At 42.2% G+C, this 13,572-nt stretch overlaps 1 protein-coding gene across 16 annotated transcripts in view; it reads left to right on the top strand.

Annotated features, from left to right (window-relative positions):
• The window catches only part of LOC129194612 (adhesion G protein-coupled receptor L3-like), a 197,573-nt gene that overhangs the window by 36,137 nt on the left and 147,864 nt on the right, over window positions 1-13,572 (top strand). The window lies entirely within an intron of this gene.

The raw sequence follows: 13,572 nt of genomic DNA, 5'->3' as shown, positions 1-13,572 counted from the left end.
ATCATGGCCAACAGCAGGGGTGCCCCCCTGGCAGTCAGAGGACCTTGGAATCGTCCTCACTTTCCCCTTATATGCCACCCCTGGCCAATAGCACTCATCATAAATAAATAAATACATTTCATTTCCAAGTTCCACCTTCACATTGTAAATATACAATTTGCAATGATTGTAAAGCACTGTGAGGGGTGAGCAAAGCGTCTTCCTTTAATGCTTGTAATCTAATATCACACCTCAGGAAGAATCACTCGGAGTCATGCACGGCGTACCTGCAGCAAAATAATAACCAAATAATAATAACCAAATGAAAGTGTGTTAAACTACCCCAGTTTATAATTTCACTGATTGCGTTAGTCCACAGTTCCATACTTTGCGCTTCACCTTCTTCTTATATGGATGTTTGGGCCACATACAGTAGAAATGTGCAGCTTTCCTAATTGTAATCCCGCCAGCATTATCTGATTGAATTCTAATGTACATCACATTATGTTACGTCGCGTTCTGCAGCATTACGTATCATTGCTATGGTACACAGCATTATTATGTAGCGTTACGTGCCGTAAGTGTTACGTTACGAGCCATTATGTGATGTAGCGATACAAAGCAATATGGAGCATTACATAGCATTATGCTACCTGTACGTTCTATGTCCGTTATGTGCTGCTCCATAGCATTACGCTACGTTGCGTAAGGTTATGTTACATAGGGTTACGTTGCGCAGCGTTACGTTGCGCAGCGTTACGTTGCGCAGCGTTATGTTGCGTAGCGTTATGTTGCGTAGTGTTATGTTGCGTAGCGTTGCATAGCGTTACGTTGCGTAGCGTTACGTTGCGTAGCGTTACGTAGCGTAGCGTTACGTAGCGTAGCGTTACATTGCGTAGCATTACGTTGCGTAGCGTTACGTAGCGTTACGTAGCGTAGCGTTACGCTGTAGAGCGTTACGTTGCGTAGCGTTACGTTGCGTAGCGTTACGTTGCGTAGCGTTACGTTGCGTAGCGTTACGTTGCGTAGCGTTATGTTGCGTAGTGTTATGTTGCGTAGCGTTGCATAGCGTTACGTTGCGTAGCGTTACGTTGCGTAGCGTTACGTAGCGTAGCGTTACATTGCGTAGCATTACGTTGCGTAGCATTACGTTGCGTAGCGTTACGTAGCGTTACGTAGCGTAGCGTTACGTAGCGTAGCGTTACGTTGCGTAGCGTTACGTTGCGTAGCGTTACGTTGCGTAGCGTTACGTTGCGTAGCGTAACATTACGTTGTGTAGCGTAACATTACGTTGCGTAGCGTAATGTTACATTACGTTACGTAGCGTTACATAGCGTAAAGTTGTGTTGTGTTAAGTAGCTGTGCTTTATTCTACTTAACTTTTTTTATTGGTTGCTTGAATGTAGAATGACTAACTGAATAACAAAATGGACACAAATGAATCATTTAAGTTTACTTACTGTAAGTTGAGACATGGATACGCTCGTTGAATAAATTAATTTTTTTTGTTTTCTTGTAAAAGTAGACTTGTTATTTCTATTTAAAACATACATCTGATCGTCGTCCTGTATGGTTGGAAAATCAACGTAAAAAACGTTGCGACATGAGAGCACGTGTCAAAGCAGCATTTTAAAAAAATGTAGTTCAGTAGAATTTATTGTGCTTTACTCTAGTTAATTATATTTAGTGCTTGGTGGCTTGGATGGAAAAACAGTCGAAAACTAGAATAGAAGAAACAGCACCTTTAGTTTAATTTCATCAAGCGTTGACACATTGATACACTGCCGAATGAAACAACTTGTGTTACTTTACGTTAAATGTAGGCTATTTTAGTTCAATTTTAAAACATAAGTCCTGTATGATTGGAAGACAAACAAACGTTGCAAGAACAGAAGAGACAGTGCGTAAAAAACATTCTCGCTTGCAAGATGAGAGGCTGAAAAGATGCAAAGCGTCATACAAAAGAGGCGTGTGGTTTGAATGTGAAAATGAGGTCCAGGTTGTCGGTACGTCGTCCAAGGAGATTGATGGAGAGATTTAGCGAGGGTCTTAATTGTGTCGCACCATCTGCTTGACTTCCACAAGCTGCCAGCCATGTGACACTATCCAACACACTTGCTGACAAGCAGATGTGCACACGGCCATCTTGTCGCCAACAACATCAGTCACTTTACTCATTTATTTTTAATTTTTTTATGTCCACACTTAAGAATTCATGTCTGGAATGAAGAGATGCATCATGCACATTTGCATACTGTATACGCTGCAAGGCACAAGCTTCAATTGGTAGGAAATTACTTCCCGTAGAGCTTTGGAGGTCTAGTGTTACTTTCAAATGTAAACTTTAATTATTTAATAAAAATAAAAACCCTAAAGTAAGTAAAATGAAATAAAATTAAATAGCAGATAGATAGCTAGCGACATAGCTAGCTAGCTAGATAGATAGATAGATAGATAGATAGATAGATAGATAGCATATTGTTTTCTTAAGTGGTCCTACTAACCCGAACTACGTTCCACACCACCGAAATCCGACCAGAACTCGGCTCACAGGACGAAGTGGGGGGTAAGTAAATAAATATAATATGGAGGCTAACTAGTTAGCTTGCTAGCATGCTAGCCTGTGCATTAGCAGAGTGGTGTGTACTGTACAAACAATAATAGGTGTCTAAAGGTGACTATAGGGGTGTTATGTCATGTCTGATTGTCTCATAATAATATAAAAAAATATTTAGAAAGCCAGGTTTTCTATGCTCTAATATTCCGTTTATTAATACTGAATCCCACATGCACATGTGGGAGTGGCCTTTTATTGTGGCCAACCTTAGGCACGCCTGTGCAATAATACTAGTTATCGTGATAATGCTGTCTAATAAGCATTGCGATATGCCACACCTGTGAGGTGAATGAATTGTGAATTATGAAGAATATTTGAGAGATGTAGGCCTTGTGTGGGCATAGCAAAGGTTTTACATCTTTGAGTTCGGCTCACGAAAAATAGGAGCAAAAAGAAAAGTGTTGCGTTGATATTTTTGTTGAGCGTATAATATGTGCATAGTTGTATAAATAAACAGGTCTACAGTGTACTGATGTTTTTTTCTATAGCATACCAACGCAATAAAAGAACGGGATGAGCCCAATCTGCTGTGTTTTGTCATTTAGCTCCAGAATTGCAGTCTCCTGATTTAAATACTGGAAGGACAAACGCCAAATTTGTCATCCCTTACAGAAGAGAATCCAACATGGTGGACGTCGCCAGGGGAGAAAAAAAATATACAAGCAGGATTACCGCATTAGGGGAAAGAGTGGGATGTCTGTACAATGGTGGGCTTTATTTGCATGGCGCTCATCTTTATTAAATATAGAGCTTTTTCTCGGGGGATGCATGTCAGTTTCTTTTTCTGTAATGCTCTTTTTGAGACGGAAATACCGCCAATGTGAGGTAATGCATCGCCAAATGCTTCATCTAAAACAAAACAGTGCTTCAAAGCAAGTATTTTTTACAGTTTTATCCCACAGAGGAGGCTGAGAGTCAAATGCAGTTGAATTTATTGGAACATAGCGTGTCGAGTCAAAGATATGAATCAAGTTGTCTCTTGATCTACGTCGAGGTTGTCTATTTTGTTTACAGTGAGGCCGGTTGCCGTTTTTCCAACAACGGGAAAAAAAACACGCAATGACGGCTTAGAATAAATTATGCAAACTTTTTGTCCTTGCACCAAACAGTGCATCTACTGAATAGTAATGATGACAGTGGGAGGATGCAGAATAATATGACCGTCGCTTGTCATCAGGCAAATTGAGAGATGGGAAGTTGGGTTTGGAAAATAAAGAATAGTAGTAATAAAAGGCAAACATGTGGGACATTTATGAATTTTTATAGTAACTAAACTCTATATAACTATAACTACATAGCTAAACGCAATAATCAATAAATCAATTAACCGCACTAAAAAACGAACTCCATAATTTTGCCGTCCTCGATAAATTGGGGACATGTGCATGCGTGTTTGTTGGCACTAGCGAGGCGCTAGCGAGTGTACACACAGAGTGGTGCAAGTGAGTGTCATGAGGAGCATCAAGCAAGCAAACGCAAATGGCTGATTCTCCTGAAAGGGGTACCAGCGAATGAGAGTATTCACAGGCGTGCGGTCTTTTTCGGCAGTGGTCCCCAACCCCCGGGCCGTGGGTCATTTGGTACCGGGCCGCACAGAAAGAAAAAATAATTTCCATTATTTCATTTTTTTAATGTTTTATTTTGAAAAGTGGCCGGATTCTCTCTGTTACATCCGTCTCACTTGACGCATGTCCATTGTGCGTGTGCTAACTTTCTCTCGCCGCACAGATAGACTACTACTGTATTTTTACCATTTTTCTTTCACCTCATATTTGGTCTCAAATGCTGATACTATGTGGGAATGCATAAAGGTAAGTTTTGATGACTTATTGAGTGCTAATGTGCACATTTGTCTCAAGTTAATTCATGCTAGCGCACTGCCTTTTACCACACACGTCAAACAGCCATGTAATAATCTCTCTGGAAAACCTTGGCTGGAACTTGGAACAGGTGGACGGTGGGTCGGCATTCATGTTGTGCTTTTCATGTCTTAGTTTTACACAATACATAATAAATAAGATAAATTACATCGCTATAATGTACGCCCCCTCCCCCGGTCCGCGGGAGATTTGTGGGAAAACAAGCCGGTCCGTGGGTCAAAACAGGTTGGTGACCCCTGCTTTTCGTTGCACTCACATTATTATTATTACACATTAATGAAAAAATGATCATCCACCAGAACTTGCTATCATGTCAGTGATTGGCATTTGGTAGTGATGGGACAAATGCTCGAGAAGGATTTTGCTTTTTTAAAGGACGTTGAGAAATAGCTAAGCTATTGTATAGTTTTGTGTTATTCTGGCAAACTTTGTTGCCCTGCCACAGACACACACGACACCAAAATAGCTCATGTTTTCCAATGTAACCTTGTCCCTCCATCTAGTATAAGTGGCCCAAATTTGGTCGCAATGGGAAGAATTCTCTAGACTGTGTAAACTCAAAATACAAAAAAATGATCATTGCACTTTATCTTTGATGTTTGACTTCTCCCTCATTGCTCAACCGATGAAACCATTCCATTGTTAAAATGTTCAACTTATTCAGCATGAAGGTGCTTGTATTTTTCACATTCCGAAAACCTCTACATTTTCCATACTTCCACATGTCAGGTAAATTTGTGTCCTGAGGTAAGAACCAAAACTTTCGGAAACCTTTGTTTTATATGTGAAAAAAAGGCTCCATGAGCCCCATGAATCCCCTGTCGCCACAGCTTTATTTCCATAAATCTCCCCCGAAGCAGAAACGTCCTAACAATATTCCCTGAAAAAAAAGCGCTGATCCCGGCTGCATGAACATTATTTTGTCTGAATCATCATCATAAAGCTGGGGGGGGGGGGGCTAATGCAATTAAACGACACCGCTCGCTTCACAAATTGGATAGTGAGAAGGAGGAAGGAGGTAGAGGGGATAATTAAACGGCATTTAAGGAAAATAATACAATACAATGAGAAGACAATCACATCAGCAGAGCCTAAGTCACACACTATTAACACTTTGCTTCATTAAATGTGGATTTAAATGCTTTTTTTGCTATTTTATTTTGTTGCATTGTATTACATTCCTGTTGCAAGTAGCGATGGAAAAGCAAGACATATGTTCTGAAAAACAGCAGAGCGCTCCTGTCAAATAGAGGATCTTTGACTCAAAATAAATGACTGTGTCATAGTTGCCGCACTGTGGCCTAGTGGTTAGCATGTTGTCGTAGATCTGGGTTCGAAGCTCAAATCTCTGTGTGGAGTTTGCATGTTCTCCCCGTGCTCGTGTGGGTTTTCTCCGGGTAGTCCGGTTTCCTCCCACATTCCAAAAACATGCATGTTAGGTTAATTGGTGACTCTAAATTGCCCATAGGTATGAATGTGAGTGTGAATGGTTGTTTGTCTATATGTGCCCTACGATTGGCTGGCGACCAGTCTAGGATGTACCCCACCCCTTGCCCGAACTCAGCCTATGGCGATCCTAGTGATGATAAGCGGCATAGAAGATGGATGGACAGATGGATGTGTGGTAGTTTTGCCTTTTATTACATGTTACAACCCAGCTTCCCACATATCAATTTGACCACTAACAGCAAGCAACGGCAGACTTATTTTAAGGGTTTGTAGAGGAACAGGAAGTGGGGCGTTTTGAGTTGAAGTGGCCATTTTCTAAAGCAAGCTCCTACAGAATTTTTCCCATTGCTACCAAATTTGGACCCCTTATACTTGACAGTCGGAGGAGGTTAAATTGTGAAACATTAGATACTTTGTCATAGCGTGCGTCTGTGGCAGATTGACAAAGTTTGCCAAAAAACACAACTATAAATGAGTTTAGCAGTTTCTGGGTGTCCTTTCAGAAGTCAACCCCTCCTGAGAATTGTCCCCATCACTACCAAATTTAGACTACTTGTACTTCACAGTCAAGCTAGGTTAAATAACGAAGGATCTGAGGTAACGACATAGGGTGTGGCAGTGGCAGGGTGAAAAAGGCTGCCAAAATCCCCGCAAAACTACAGATGACTTTAGTCATTTCTGGGCGTCTTTTCAGACGTGAATCTCCTAGGGAATTTCTTCCATTGCTGCCATGTTTGGAGCACCTATACTACACGAACGAGCGACATAAAGTTGTGAAACATTTGAGATTTTGCTGTAGCGTATGCCTGTGGCAGGCTGACAAAGTTCGCCAAAAAACATTCAACTCCATTAGTTGAGCACCATACTAGCAGAAAAGTAGTTTTGGCTTCGGAGCTTTACCCATTTTATTCTGTAACTTGTGAGTTTTAAGTAACTTGAAGTACAACTTAGAATGTTTTGATATCCACTGACTCTAGCAATTGATTGACATGAGGTAAAAAAAGGCCAAGTACAGTCATTTGAGCGATAAATCCTCTTAAAACACAGTCCTAAATTGATGCCTACTCCTGCTGGCCATCTCGGCTGCGACACATCACTCATTTTTCAATCTCGCTCTGGCAAGATCTATCATACTCGTTTGGCACCCTCGACTTTGGAGATGGTCACAGATTCTTCCTCTGGAGGGGTTTAATTCATGCGTTAATGAGACATGGCTATCATTATTCTACTGGAGAGTCTTTTTTATCATCTTTCAATTTGTCTGCCAAAGAGTCGCCATTCTGAATTTGACCGACTAGAAGCCGCGATACTTTTCTCGTCCCTCGTCCCCGGTGGACGCATTTCTAAATACGAGCCCGGTGATGTCTTTCGCAGATGATGTTATTAGACGTGCCAGCCTGAGGCATCAGCTGTGTGTGTGTTGGACATCTGTCAATGCCCCCCAATCTCCTCCATCGTCCACCCCACCCGTGTTGAAACCAACTGGTCCAGGAATTCCGTGCCAGACTCTTAGTGAGACCCGTCTCTGCTCCGTGTCTGGATGATTATCACTGGGTATTTTCTGATTGTCAACGAGTAGGGGGGAGGGCTAGCAACCGGGAAGGCCTCAAAAATGGTTAGCAGGATTTTAATGTACTTTTAAGGTTCTTACTTTTAAGGTATTACATTCAAAACCAACAATTAATTTATTACTTTTGAGTCCAACATTGCAACATTCGCTAGTTCTTATGAATCCTTCGCAGGACACTTTTGACCCAACGGCACAATGTATAAGTAGACAAAAAAATTGCATAATTTTTCATCAACTAAGCCTTTTTATGCTGCCTGTAAAAGCCGGTTTGTTCCTGTGTTGCTTCTGTGTCACTGTTCATTGTAAGCGGCTCATAATGGGGGGGAAATGGATTCTGCCTTTGAAATAGCATAAAATATGTAACGTGTGTAGGTGAATTCCGTATACAGTAGCTATTTCACAATACTGTCTGTAAAAGCCGGCTTTTTTATGTGTTGCTGTTCTGTACAGGTGGCACTGATCGATATGGAAAATCATCTGGTAGTTTACCGCCTTTGTAAATATTATAAAATACATAACAGAGGCTGCATGACTCCTGTGTATACAAGTATTTCTTTCACACTTTCTGTAAAAAGTCCTTTTTTCAGCTTTTTCTGTGTTGCTGTTCTCTGTAAGCGGCACAGACAGACATGGAATGGTTAGACCAACTTGATCTGTCAATTTACAGCCTTTGGAAGTAGTATAAGATACATAACAGAGGTGGGCCGGTGCCTGTGTGTCAGGGTATTCCCTGATGGAATTCTGCAATATTGCCTGTAAAAGCTGGTTTGTTTCCGTATTTTTTTTTCGCGAGACCCGTCCCTGTCCAAATAGAAAGAGAAGACTTTGGCATCCCTTCCCTTCCTGAACTAATGAAAAAAAAATCCAATTTGGCTTCTCCTGCTTCATTTTGGAATTCATTGCTATGAGTTTTTGGATTGGCTCAAAACTTTGCATAGGTCACCTAAGGGAGTCTTTTGTTTGCATAATGCATGCAGATAAAGCCAGCGTGGAATTCTTAAAGCCACTCCCGGTTGCTTTTTAGCCCCGAATTCCCACTCTTATAACGTGAATCGTCGCTCCTCGGCCAGATTGATTATTGACTGCTCTGCGAATGCCCTCCTCGCTTCCTCGTTTGCTGCAAATAACATTACACAAGAGTGCAATTAGCACTTGGACTGAGGTCCCTGTTTCTGATAATTCCACTCTAAAATGTGCTGTAGCATGAGTGGACTTCCTAACATAGAAGATTACGTATCCTACAGAGGCTCTTATTCTTCCCAGGCTAATCCCACAGCCCTTGTTTGCACCAATCCAAATCCTTTACTCCCAATCCATGTTTTGCATTTTTAATGGCCACCGCTGTAACACTGTAGTGCCTAATTATGGCTGATGTTTATTTTCTCTTTGAGCACAAAGCTTTGGCGTGTCAGGCAGGGAATGTGATTTCGAGGTTCGCGGAGCTAGTTTGTTATTCTATGGAGGATTTTATTTTTTTATTGCAAGGGTAAATGGATCTAAAGTCAATGAAAAAAAAAGATAAAAATTCTGCTTCATTTCTTATATACAATATCACCTTTGGGATCGTGTGGCCCGTGGTGGTGGTGGGTTTATGTTATGGGCAGGCGTATGTAATGGACAACGAACACAGGTGGATTTTATTGTTGGCATTTTGAATGCATGGAGATACTGTGATGAAATCCTGAGGTCCATTGTTATGCCATTCATTTGAAAACATCCCAGTTCTTGCATGCCCAGGATACTCACCGGCCGTGTCATGTTTGGGATGCTCTGGATTGACTTATGCAGTATTTGAAGCAAATGGTTATCACACCAGATACTGACTGATTAGACTTTGGATACTCTGGAGGGATCATTTCTCATAGATGGCCTGGGAACACCGCGGTGTCCCTCCACTGGAAGGGGTGGCCAGAGACCAGGAAGTCTGGATTTCTTTTCTGAGATTGCTGTCCTTGCAACCTGGACCCGGATAAGCGGAAGAAAATGGATGGATGTATAAATTAAATGAAAAGGTCAGGAAATAAATTAACAAACCAGTAATCCAATAAATGAAGCAATAACAAAATAAGTAATTGCTTTAATAAATAAATACTATTATTTATTTGCTTGTTGAAGTTTAAAAATAGATGCACAATTTGATAAATTAATTCCTTATGTCACTGACTTCATATTTATTCAATTTTGTATTTAATCATCATAATTCCCCATGAAATGGCTACTATTATTACATGTAATGAAATAAAATTTTACATCACAGTGTAACAAAGAAATAAAAATCCTCTTGTACTTTGTTCCAGTAAATTTATCATAGACCAGTCGACAGAAGGATGAGGAAAAAAAAAAAGACGTTGTTGGTATTCAAGTAGCAAAGCGATCAATCATGGAGTGTTTGAGGTCTTTGGTAAGATCAGGCACCTCGAGACGTTCCTCTTTTTCCAGCCCTGAGAGCATTTGCCTCGACAAGAGAGGAGAGTATTGCTCTCTTTGTTCCCAGACATCCCCCAGGAGGATGTTTGCCCACACCAATCAAACTCTATTCTGATGACTGCCGGACCCCGACACTGCCTCTTCCACAGTCGCGTGCTTAGCAGGCGCCTCGGGGAAAGTAAAAAACCCAGAGTGGGGTGAAGGGTTAGCAAACGGGAAAGGCCTCATAAATTGATGAACTTTAAGGTTTTCTTGGCACTCAAGACCAACAGTTTACTAACTTATCTATTGTTTTTGAATCCAGAAATCATCCCGTTGGCATTGCAACGTTAGGAAGTTCTCATTGATCATTTGCAGGACGATGTAGACCAGACGATGCGATATATAAATAGTCAAAAAGTCGTCTAATATCGCATCTGCTAAGCCATTTCATGCTACCCGTGAAAGTTGATTTGTTTCTGAATTTTTTCCGTGCCCCTGAGCGCACATAATGCAGGGAAAAAGTTGGTTCGGTAATTTGCTGCTTGTAAAGTAGTATAAAAGATGCAATGCCTGTGTGTAAGGATATTACGTAAGGATATTCTGTAATACTGGTTGTAAAAGCCATTTTTCCCTGACTTTTTTTCAATGCGCTGCTGTTTTGTACAAGCGGCACCGACCGACCCAGAATGGGTGCGACATTCTATATCCAGCAATTTACTGCCCTTGCCCCATCAGAAATCTAAAAAAGGTGGGACAGCGTGTTTCTTGCATTGAAAATAAACAATTTACTCATACTTGAGAAATCATCACATTAGCATTGCAACATTTGCTAGATCTTATTGGTCATTCACAGGACTCTTTTGATTCAATGACGCAATATACTGTATAAAGAGACAAAAAATTACGCAATATCCCAACTACTAAGTACTACTACTACTAAGTACCATTTTATGCCACGATTTCCCATACATTCATTCATTTGTGGCAGCCCCCTACGTTTACATTTGGAACATTGAAAGTAAGCAATTCAGCGGAGAGAGAACGGATAAGGTAACTCACAAGGAGCCCACAAGAGTGCCTCATCAAACTAAGAAGGGGAGAAAGGACAAGGGAAGACCCCTTTAACTTCACCAGGACCTTACAGGGAGAAACAAGATCTGGGAACCTGAGTAGCCAAAAAGACAACGTGGAGGCTTTTCTCGATGAAACGCATAGCAACCCTGATAACATCTTACTCCTGGGTGAAAATCCAGAAATTGACATCTTCAAACCACCCACCATTTTGCTCGACACCAATGAACCAACATGGAAGGAGGTACAATAAGTGGTAAAAACGTGACGAGCTGCCTCAGCCGAAGGTCCGAGTGGCATCTCCTACAAGGTTTATAAAAATGCCCAGAGCTTCTCTGGTGGCTATGGAAGCAGTTGTGGAGAATCTGGAAAAAAGGCAGTGTACCATCACACTGCCACAGGGCAGAAGGATGCTTTGTACCTAAAGAGGAAGCCTCAGCAAGCAGTAGCCAGTTTTGAACAATCTTTCTACTCAGCATTCAATGCAAAATCTTCTTCTCAGTGCTGGCAAAAAGGTTGACCTCTCACATCATTGGAAATAGGTATCTGAACATCTTTACCCAGTAGGAGAGGTTCTGGGATTTCCAGGATGCCTGGAACATACAGGGATCTCGAGCCAGATTATCCATGAAACCAGGTCGCAGAAAGGCAACTTGACTGTAGCCTGGCTGGACCTTGCCTCCTCCATCAGATGCATTCTCCATGATCTAATTCAGATGGCTTTGAAGCATTACCATATGCCAGACCACATCATGGGTATAATCAATGCATAATTTGGAGGGCTCGAGCTGCTATATTTTAAGAACAGAGTCCACATCACATGGTGGCAGTACCCCAAGAAAGGGATTGTCACCGGAAGAACAGTCTCGCCTAGCACTGAGAGCAAGTGGTTGAAGAACGACTGGTTGAAGAATATTAAGAAATACGGATTTTCTGGGAAATTCAAGGCATGGCTTTATCAACACGGCTTGCTCCCAGACTGATGTGGCTGATGATGGTGGATGAAGTCCCATTAACAGTAATGGAAGAAGTGGAGCGAAAGCTAAATAAGCACCTTAGGAGTTGGCTTGGAGTTGCTTTAATCCATGCCCATTAAGGACTCAAAAGACAATAAGGTCTGGTAAGTGGGGTGAAAGACCAGGTCAGGACGGAAGTGGGAGGCCTCTGCAGCACTGGTCCAAGTGGAAGGAAATCTCAAGCTCAAAGACATCATTTGGAGCGTGCAAGGTCTGGGGATGACCCACTTTCAAATGTGGGGAAAAGCCAATCCATGGGAGAGGAGCTCTATGTTCCAGGCAGAATAGGAAATCTAGTGGAAAAGTGGAGGATAGCGAGAGAGCTGGAGCTGGAACCTCTGGGAGCCTTGACAGGGTGGGAACTCCCGGAGAGGAAGCTGATATGAGCAGACCTGTGGAGACTCGAGCCATTCAGGATCTTTTTCTTGCTATGACATCCTACCAACTCCTGTGAACCTGCTCATATAGGGAATGAGAGAGGACTTAATGTACAGGTTCTTTGGGAAAATTGGGACCATGGCACACATGCTGTTAGGTTGTAATATAGCTCTGCCCCAAGGCAGATGCAGGTGGCACCACGGTAAAGTGCCAGCCGTGCTCGTGACATCCTAGAAACCCAGAAACACTTCCTTGGGCAGGCAACCACCTGCCATTACATTTGTCAAGGAGGGAGATAAGCCAACCAGGCCCAACAACAGCAGGTCAAGTCCTGGAGTCATCCCAAGCGTGGGAGCTTATTGTAGACTTGAAGAGAAGGCTCCAGTTCCCGGATGTCGTCCACACAACATCACATCATGACGAAAGATCATCTTGGTGACGCTTACTGTGCTGTGGAAGGAGGGGTGTGAAGAGGAAGTCTGAGCGGTACAGAGATCTGGTTCAGGACTGGAGGGGACAAAGGATGGCAAACATGGTTGTATCCGATTGAGATGGGGTGCAGAGGCTTTGGAATCCAATCAGCCTAGAAGTTGCTGACAGTTGTGGGACTGACAGGAAGTGAGAGGCAGAAGGTGGTATGAAGATAGGATATGGGGCAAGCGGGAGGGAGTGAGTAGTGGCTGGCCACCTCTGCTGTTTTGATGACTTATTAGTGCACATTTGTCTCAAGTGAATTCATGTTAGCGCACAACGCAAAACAGCGATGTAATAATCTCTATGGAAAAACTCCAGAGATAAGATAAATTAGATCGCTATAATGTACGAACCCCAACTGTCGCCCCTCCCCCCCGGTCCACGGGAGATTTGTGGGAACACAAGCCGGTCCGTGGGTCAAAAAAGGTTGGGGACCACTTTTGTAAACAATGACACAAACCGAACAGGGTAGTTCTACCTGTCCACAGTTTTGCGTTATGGACAATTATGCAAATTAGATGGTAACATCATCTAGCACATCCCCCCCCCACCTTGCAACACATGGTAAATGGCAGACCTGTATGCTACGTGTAAAAGCTAGAATTTAGTTATGGATGCTATGATGTCGTTTTTAAAGAAGGTTTTATTAGATTTTGTACACTTGGCACGGCACTGGGTAATGATATTGAAATGCAATGCACTGGTGGGATCAGCGTTATTGACATTGGC

Source organism: Dunckerocampus dactyliophorus, chromosome 15, assembly GCF_027744805.1.
Source record: "Dunckerocampus dactyliophorus isolate RoL2022-P2 chromosome 15, RoL_Ddac_1.1, whole genome shotgun sequence".
In the NCBI taxonomy this organism is placed as follows: Eukaryota; Metazoa; Chordata; class Actinopteri; order Syngnathiformes; family Syngnathidae; genus Dunckerocampus; species Dunckerocampus dactyliophorus.
Note: the sequence above shows the minus strand (reverse complement) of the source record. Positions and strands in the feature narration are given on the sequence as shown.